At 41.1% G+C, this 10,009-nt stretch overlaps 1 protein-coding gene across 2 annotated transcripts in view; it reads right to left on the bottom strand.

Annotated features, from left to right (window-relative positions):
* The window catches only part of ARL14EPL (ADP ribosylation factor like GTPase 14 effector protein like), a 216,578-nt gene that overhangs the window by 134,152 nt on the left and 72,417 nt on the right, over positions 1 to 10,009 (bottom strand). The gene's annotated exons all lie outside the window — the stretch shown is intronic.

Below are 10,009 nucleotides of genomic sequence, written 5' to 3' on the forward strand. Positions count from 1 at the left end.
AAAAGAACAGAGATAAGCATCAGCAGTAACTGGGGACTGTCTGCATGAGGTGGACCTGGAGTCTGTGCGAAAAACAGGTCAAGGTAACGTGCAGCCCAAAACTGGAAGAAGCATTAGTAGCAATGGCACTGCAAACACGAAGAATCCGCTGTGCTTTCCCTGGGATACAGAATACCCCAGGGTTTAGCATGTTTCTGCCTCATTCACTCTGAACCAGATCCTGAAAAATCTTGTCAAGGATTGGGATGGAGCATCTTAATTTGTCATGGCTGGAACTGTTACGGGAGTGTTGCAGCACCAGAGGTGAATGGAAGCTGGCAGTCCAGCCATCCCACTCAGGCAAGGTCACCTAGAGCAGGTAGCTCAGGACTATGTCAAGTTGGGGTTTGACTATCTCCAAGGATGAAGGCATGACAGCCTCTCTGGGCACCAGTGTTTGATCACCCTCACAGTGAAAAAAGCCTTATGTTTAGACAGAATGCCTTGTATTTCAGTTTGCACACACTACCTCTTGCTCTCCTCCCCCTTCTCACAGGAAGTGAGCCATTTCACTTAACTAGTTTCAAATATAGCATATTTATCATGGTTTTGCTTACTAGGTAAAATTAAAGAATGAGCCAAACAGCTTGTATATCACAGGTTCAGTCAGATCAGGCGAACTGGAGAGATCAGAGAGGCAGCCAAGAGGCCCAGCAGCAATAACAACGGCTAGCTGTACCAAGACCCATTGATACAAAAATTTAGACAGTTCTCCAGCTAGCCACACACATGCCCAGCAAGTGAGACAGAAGAAATAAAAGCAAAAAGGAACATAATTATTTACCCAAGCTGTCCCAAACACTGTTTAGCCATGGTAAACATGGTATCATATGTTGCGTAAAATAATACAAGAATTTCAATGTTTCAGAACAAGGTACTTACCATGTTCTTATGTGTGCAGTAACAGAAACAAAAAGGGGTAGCCTATCTGACATAAAGGACACAAATACAGGAAACCTTGAGAGAAATGCCTGATTGAGTCTAGAATCCTTAGAACACGTACCACAGCCACCACCTTTGCCACTCCCTAAGCACTACCTATGCATCTTGTGCTCTGTACAGCACAAGCACAAAGCTAGTATCTACCAAAAGCAGTATTTAATTCATAAGTATCAACTGATACAATGAGAAATAGTCACCTTTTCACTTGCACATATATGTTCACATAACTTGTGCTGGTTTAAAACATAGAAAACATAAGAACAAAATAATATTCATACGTTATTATGGCTGAACAGCCAAGGTATTAAACTTTTTAGCATATGGAAGTCCTTGAGCTTTAAAACAGTGCTAACTGGCCAACTGATGCGGTAGCAATATGTGACTATTAGCTTTCACCGGGCTATGAACATGTTTAGTGCTTCATATGCTTTCATCTGAGAAGGTAGTAGTGAGCTGTTTCACTGTAAATTGAAGAGAGTTCAGCATTTACCTGGGTTACAGCTAAGATCCATAAGTGGTAAGAGATACTGCCTTAAACCATTAATACTACTAAATCATTCAGGCTGGCAACAGCAGGAGGAATTCAGTCTATGATCTGGTACATTAACTGAGATTTCAATGAAGGAGCTTCAGTAGGAAAACATAGCAAGACAAAGTAATGCCAGGAGTGGATTGAAGTGCAGTATTTACATGAATTCCTCAAAATGCAAAAAGGTTAGGTCATTTTGGCTTTGTTTCGGAAGAAAAGTCTTCTATCAAAATCATAGTTTACATGGGAAGGCTCTGTAGCAAAGAGTCCCTGGGAAGGCATAGGCCATATGCAAGGGAAAAGCTGACAACAGGGATTCTTTGGGGAATGGAATGCTATTGCATCCTTTGTAGCTGTGGCTGATGAGGACAAGATTCACAGAAACTCAGGACACTTGTTCTGGGAATATTCACCTCTGTATAACTAGCAGGTGAGCAGCTTTTTGTCTCCCCATACTGACATGAATGTAGGGAGCTCTGAAGCCCCTAACAGGAATCATTGCTCAGAGAGCAATAAACTGCATAAACAGTTTCTAATGTTCTTTCAGATAACTGAACCTTGAGTCTAACTCGGCATACACTAATTGGTTCGATTTGTTTCTTCTGCCGGGGTAACACTTTGTTAAGTCTCTTGATGTTTGAGCATTATTATTCTTTATTGTTGATGTACAGAGGAACACAGCAGAATCAAAATCCACCCTATATATAACCCTGCTTCCATTACAAAGCTTTTTCCCTAAACCACAAAGATACAAGATGTGCTATTCACCAGCTAATCCATATATTATTTTTTCACACTCCTCTCATGGTCAACAGAAAGCTGTGTTGCAAGACTATAGCCTTCTTGAGGTTAAAAGAGGTGACTTGCCTACAGTGACTGCAGAGAAAAGGAGAGTGACATGAAGCTCAGTATTTTTCAGCCATGCTATGTATTCTGCTCTTACCAGTTTAGCTCATGAAAGACTTTGCTGTCCTTAAATGTCAGAGTCTCTCACGTTCTGGGATGGACAGTAGCTCCAGCCTGTCTGGTAAAGGACCCAAAACCACCATGGACGGATTGTGCAAGTTTTCAAGACCAGCTCTGACCCTTTTAGCCCATATAGCTTTATTCACTGTTAGATCTCAAACGTTTGAATCCTCTGGGTACTTTACACTGCACTGTTTTTCTTCAGAGATGGGTGATCCCCAAATAGAGATCTCCTAACCTAACTGATCTTTTCTGCATGCTACTCAAGAAATATCTGGGCCATTTTTTAACAAATAATGAAACATCTTATGTCTTTTACAGATGTGTTTCCTGTTTGCTTTTACTCTCCAATTTCCTAAAAACCTTCAGTAGAGACAGATAAGTACATTGGTTCCTCTTAAAGACTAATTTCTTGACATCTGAGGTGTGCCTCCCTCCTGTTCAGAGGAATGTACAGTTTTAAAATCACTCTTATTCGCACTTCACTTCCCAGTAGGAAAAAAAGATCCTTTTCTGAACCACAAAGATAAAGTGTTTCCTGACCCATGCTTTGGTTTAATTTTCATGCCCATGTAGCTCTTTGTTTTAGATGTATATTCTTGCAGGGCCCTGTGGTCTCCCAGGTTTAGTTTAGCCAACTATTACCAGCAATGGTGAAGAACATTGTAAAACATGATGGCTAAATGTGAATTAATGCATTTCTTAGAAGATGCAACTTCATTAACCTGTTCACTTAATTCATAATCGTTTGAAAAATGTCATAAGAGGATTATGTGGCACATGCTGCTCTGATCTGTCCAGTTTCCCTGAGATACACATGAATCATAAAGTTACCATGAGTGAAAAATATATTCCCCAACCAGAGAGCAAAACTTCTGATCCAAAACAAGGTCTACCTCCAGTTCTCTGCTCCCATTAAGGATTCAGATTCAGAGCCTCAGTATCTCTGACTTTTATTTTATTTGGTTGGTTGTTTTGTTGAGGTTTTTTTAAATCACACTGTGAATGCAAAGTGTTTGATTTTCTTTGTAAATCACTGCCACTGAAAGGAGGAGCCAGAAAAAGAAAGCCTCTCTCCAGCCCCTGTAGCACATCACTTGTTTGCAACAAGCACTCTGATGAAATAAGCATGCAGAAAAATGTTTATTCCCTTGTGTCTACCTGCAGGCAAGTACAGAGCTTTGCCCTTAAGAGAACTGCAGAACAGCTCTGTGAATGCTTCGTGCTAGGGGCAGAGATGTCCTATCAATCACTCAGAGGACGGCCCTGAAAGTGCATGTCCTCAGCATAAGGACAGGCAAACCCGAGGACCAGGAATAGCTCTGGAGATTAGAGAACTACCCTGTAAATGCTGAGAGCCTGTTGCTACTACAAAGATCAAGTTCGTTTGAGGTCTGGTTACATACAGTTATAGAAGCCATAGCTTGACCCTTTCACTGGAATACTGATAAACCTCCTGGGAGGCACTCAAACCCACAGTGTATAGCTATTCCTCTCTTGTAGGGTAGGGCTCTGAATGGGCCTTGTACTGCTGATGTGAGACTATTTACCTAGCATATTCATTGGGAAAGAAAATGCATTTGTAAAAGCTTGCTTCAAAAGAAATACGCAAAATAGCCCTGTTTAAACTCAGAGGCTAAAGGAAGCCTTATCACCTTTTTGGGCTAGAACTTTATCCAGTATAGGTTGGAACAGCAATGCTGTCATCAACAGACTTACAATGTTTTACTGGTTGAAACAATGGCTCTTATTTTAAGCCTTTACTGGGACTGAGTGTTTAGTCCTGGTTATGTTTATTGCTTGAGATTTCAAACTGTGGCCCTCCCTGAATGTGGTTACTTATGAGCCTGAGAAAAGCTTAAACTTCCAGTGTTTCATGTTGGCCACGAGTACGCAGTACTAGAGCTTCCAGACAACAGGCAAGTGTGAGAGGAAAAGTGTCTTCCTACATCATTGCATAAATTAAAACTAGTAGCATGTTTCTCTGCTTTTGCACTTCATTGCTTCATCACAACATAAACTCAGATTAAGGAGGTAATTTCATTTGTTGTATCTACTTTGAGGTTCTGCTATCTCAGAAAAAATACAACCTTTGTGTTAAGGTTTCTGGTCTGAATTTGAGCCCTACTCTGTTGGCACGAAGCGCTTGAAAGAACAGCTTAAGTAAGTCATTCACAGACTTCCCAAACTTGGAATTTTTGATAACACAGTGGTTATGGCAGTTTGCAGGCTATTGCAATATTCCAACTGTAAACTTTCTCAAACCAGGCAGGAAAAGTACTCAAGGTTCTCAGTGAAAATGAAATACATAATTTACATTTACAAGAATGTAAACTATTTGCTGCCTTCTTACATGTAACATGATACCATTAGCCCCATTCCGCCATGAATCATGAAAGCACATTATAGGTGTTAGAGAATTAGACTCTGATACACCAAATATGCTAAATTATGCCCAAGTAACTTGTATAGCCTCAACTTCTTCAACATCTGTGGTCCTAAAAATACTTATTCCTACTGTACCAAGCCTTTGTCAGGTGATTAATAACAAGTTCTTTCATAATAAGGGAATTGAGACACAGTGAAATTAGTGACCTTGTGCCAGACAGGGCAGATAGCTCTACAAAAGTGTTGCAAAACCCATGTTAGTTTCCAGTACATATAGCCAGCCTATATTTCTATTGCTGCCTAAAAAAAAAAAAAATCACCTTGGGTGGAGAGCTAAAATATAGAGAGAGTAAAACTTCTTATAGATCATCTATAGTTCAGTTAGCTCGCACTTCTGTTGTAAAACTAAAAGGTTGAACTGAGACCTGGAAATATCAAATGGTCCTTTACATGGAAAGCCCATTCCCAAAGGAAATGAAATAACACTAAATATTTTGTAGTAGTCTGTGACTGAAGTCACAATCATAACATTCAATAAAAACATCTTTCATAGTCAGAAAGTCCCAAACACTTGTGGAGGTCTTTTCAACAGAGCTGAAAACTATCCCAAACAAATGGAAAATTCCTTCCATAGACTCATACTAAAATAAAGGTGGAGTTTTGGAAACCAGTTAGTTCTAAATAAAACAAGACCCAAATATTGATTTGCCTTTGGAATTCCCTTATTTGCACCTGTGGAGCAGCTACTAAAAGGATCCCAAGTAAATGAGTGAGTTACGGAGTCATTAAATGCCTATGTTAATTATAAGTCACTTCTTTAAAACAGTTGCTTCTCTCTGTAATTTGAATAGCTATAAAGGATATCTCACAGTCACTTGGAAAAACCTAAGTGATTGCAAATGAATGGATGCTCACAGCACCACAAGCTTGGGCTTGCAACCTCTGTGGAGAGCCAGCTATACCACATAGCAGATTGCTTCCAGACTCAGGCTCTGCTGTGGACTGAAGGCTCACTAGGATTAACTGTGTGATGACATTTGTACAGTTCAGTGAGGAACAAGCAGGACCAAGACTCACCAGTGATTTAATGTGGACAGGCCAAGCAGTTGCTACTTCTAGCTACCTATCTGCCCATCCCATTTTCCAAAGGAGGCTCATAGCAGGCTGAAGCTGATTCTGAGCCATCACAGTCCGCAGCTTTGCATATGAGGACACACTGAAATTTATTCCAGATTTATTACATGTGGAGCAGTAAATCACCAGAGTTCATGAGGAACTACACATACTTTCTGCTGTCCTTGGTCCAAGGTGGAAAGTGTCAGGTCACGTTCAATAAACACGGAAGCAGCAATCACTTCAACTGTCAGCTACCTCCTTCAGGTTTAGGATCAGAAGAAAGAAAACATTTTGGTGTTATACCAAGTCTGTTCACTGACATGACAACTCGGAACTAGTAGTGTTTGCCTTAAACCTCTACACAGGTGCTTTAGCCTTGTTGTTGAAGTAATACAGTGGCCTGAATCAGCTTCAGCTTACTAATGGTACTAATGAAAAGCATTGGCACTAATGAAAATCAGTAGCACATTATGTCAGCACATAGAAGTACCTACATACTGCCCCATGCTCTGGGTTCGTGGAAGTGATCCCATATTCAAGTAAACAGAATTTAAATAGCCATGCATTAGGAGCCATGCAGTAAAGAAGGAAAAGTCATGACCTTGGACCAAGTAGTCCTAATGGCAGTAATCATGAGGTTCCAAGACTTGAGCTGCCTACACAAAAATTTACTACAAAAAAAAAAAAATTTATGGAAGCCTTTAATCAACTCAGTCCTTGCTTCCAAAGATCACATCAGATTTCCCCATGTAAGATTCCCTTAAGGATTCTAGGAAACATTCCCTTAGAAAAGATCTGGAATTATTAATTGGTGAAAGGGCAATGACTTAGTAGTTGAAAGGAGTGCTGATTTCTCAATATTATCACTACCCATGTTATTGTGATGCAAATAGCTTATACCAAGCATTATGAGTTCTGAGAAGAGAATTATCTTTGTCCAGTAAATACATGAAGTTCCTATTAGGGGCCAAAGTACATCAACTTGTCTGAAAGGGTGGGGACATCATGGATCATAGGAGCAAGTATCACCATCTAATTTGAATGAATTATGGTATATCTGGACTTGGTTTTTTTTGCTGATTGAGAGAGATCTGCTACAGCATATTCACTGGACCATTGTCTAAGGTACACAGTGGGGTCTTAAATGCTTTCAGGATGCTGCAGCTCTGTTGGCATTTCTCCTAAGCACAGAATCTTTACTAGCTAGCTATCTGTGTGCTGGCACAGGACCTCACACACAGGCCAGTTCCATTCTTGGGTTTCTTCTGGTTCTTTCTCAGGTAACTTTTAGTTTACCACTGGCTCTTCCACAGTTGTCAGTAGCTTCGATACACTCATCCTTTGGCATCACATTTCCAGAGAGGCAAGTTTCCTACCAAGGAAGGTAAATGACTTACAGGTGATCATCATGGTGGGTCTTTGAAATAGGGTCAGCCTTGTAACTGATTTTTATAAGTCATATAGTAGTAAGAATAATGCCCTAGAGACTTACACAAGACAAAACATTATTTCTTTCTGCAAGACGCACTAGATCAGCTAGTAAAATTAGGAAAGATGGACGAGTTTCAAGCACATCCCACATGGAAACAATGAGCACATAGGATTTCATCTCAGGAGAAATTTATGTCTAAAATGGCATGAGCCGGCAGTGTGCACTCACAGCCCAGAGAGCCAACCTGGGCTGCACCAGAAGGAGCATGACCAGCAGGTCAAAGGAGGTGATCTTGCCCCTCTGCTCAGCTCTTGTGAGACCTTACCTGCATTACTGCATCCAGATGTGGGACCCCCAACACAAGAGGGATGTGGAGCTGTTGGAACAAGTCCAGAGGAGGGCCATGAGGATGATCAGGGGACTGGAGCACCTCCCGTATGAAGATACGATGTGAAAGTTGGAGCTGTTCAGCTTGGAGAAGAGAAGGCTGCGTGGAGACCTCACAGCAGCCTTCCAGTATCTGAAGGGGGCCTGTAAAGACGTGGGGAGGAACTCTTTGTTAGGGACTATAGTGATAGGACAAGGGGTAAGGGGTTAAAACTTAACCAGGGGAAGTTCAGGTTAGACATAAGGAAGAAATTCTTTACTGTGAGGGTGGTGAGGCACTGGAAGAGGTTGCCCAAAGAAGTGGTAAATGCTCCATCCCTGGCAGTGCTTGGGTGACATGGTCTAGTATGAGGAATCCCTGCCCATGGCAGGGGGGTTGGAACTTGGTGATCTTAAGGTCCTTTCCAATCCTAAACATTCTATGATTCTATCTGCTGGTTTACAGGAACGATGGAGTTGGGATTTTCACATAGAACAGTAATATTACCCTTTCTTTTTTTTTTTTGGGGGGGGGGGGGGGGGGGAATTGACAGGAAACTTGCAAAATAACACAGCGATTAAGTTCAGAAAAGCTTTTCAGACAAGTGCTTTTGTAATAAATCTGAGTTTTATCATTGACTCCACAAAGCAGAACTGAATTAAGTGGTGTTGATCTCTATCCTAATGATGTAACATTGAGTTTTGATGTTTGGGGGTTTGCAAAGGGCAGCACCAGCGCAGTAATGTTCTTTATACCTGTTAAGCCCTCTTCAGCAGAGGCAGTTGTCATTTATAAATTCCTGTGACCTCTCCTGAGTGGAAAAGGAGACAGACTGTTCTTCCAAGAGGTACCTAGCACTACAAGTGTGTGGGCTAGCTGAGATCTGAGACTCTGTGATGGTTTTTGTCATGTTCTGGCTCCAAAACCCTTGTTTTCTTTACTTTTCAATTACTTTTCAGTGCGGGGCACAGTGTTAGTTCATCTCACAGGAATTTGTTTACTATTTTCCACTATTTCAAGCTTCTTTCTTGATTAGTTTTCAACTCAGAAATTACCTTTTTCCATACAGACACATTTTTTCCCCTCCAGTTCTGATTAGATGCTTCTTATTTTTCTCCACTTTTTTGCCTTATGCCAATAATGCAAGTAGCATTATTACTCAATGAAGAACACTGGTTGGTCTGCAGCTATATTTTTCACTATGGATGAAGGTCTTCTGAGGTTAAGAGGGTGTCTTCTTTTCTGGATGCTGACCAGTAATTCATCACTGGAGTAAAAGCAGTGAAAATAAGCCAGGCATTTTAAAGTGCAGTTTTGATGTGGCTTGTACCTTATTTTTCACGATCTTGGATCTGTGGGAATGTAGTATTAGCTCATAATCTGGTTTTATTTCCTCCTTTTTTCCTCTTTCCATCTTATTTTCTCTCATTTTTTCCCCTGACTTTCTATCTTAGTTTCTTACCACCACCACCTTCATCTTATTTGTATGCACCATGGGCTACAGGCAGGAGAGGGAATTTCATTATTTGGAGAAGCTCTGACAAAGCAGAGTGGATGGTTTAAACGGACAGAAAAAACAACACATTTAGTGTGGAAGATGTATTTCGTTCCACACTTCTACTGTATTCTTTGCAACCACCTTCAAACTGAATCTTATTTCAAGCCTGCTAAACAAATGTACCAAACTGACAGTATTCGCTGTCATGCCTCTCTCCCTCTTTGTTAGTGGTGGTTATATCAAAGCTAAAATGGGGGTTATATTTCCCTTTTTCCAGTCATCAGGAACTTCACCTGACTGCCACGATTTTTCAAATATGATGGCCAGTGGCTTAGCAACTTCATTTGCCAGCTCCTTCAGGACCCACAGATGGATTTCATCAGGCCCCAAGGACTTGTGCACGTTCAGATTTTTAAGATGGTCTCGAACCAGATCCTCTCCTACAGTGGGCCCAAGGTCTTCATTCTCACAGTCCCTGCATCTGCCTTCCAAGACTTGGGTGGTGTGGTCAGAGCCTTTGCCAGTGAAGACGGAGGCAAAGAAGTCATTCAGAACCTCAGCCTTCTCCAAATCCAGGGTAGCCAGTTCTCCCGAGAGCTTCCTGAGGGGGCCTACATTCTCCCTAGTCTGTTTTTTATTTGCTATGTACTTGTAGAATCCCTTCCTGTTATCTTTAAAGGAAATAATGAAGACATTTTCATTTCAGAATGAAAAGTCACCGTAATCTGCAAG

Source organism: Pezoporus flaviventris, unplaced genomic scaffold, assembly GCF_033815535.1.
Source record: "Pezoporus flaviventris isolate CSIRO_AGI_PZ_B2104156 unplaced genomic scaffold, CSIRO_AGI_Pfla_v1 ptg000050l, whole genome shotgun sequence".
Lineage (NCBI taxonomy): Eukaryota > Metazoa > Chordata > Aves > Psittaciformes > Psittacidae > Pezoporus > Pezoporus flaviventris.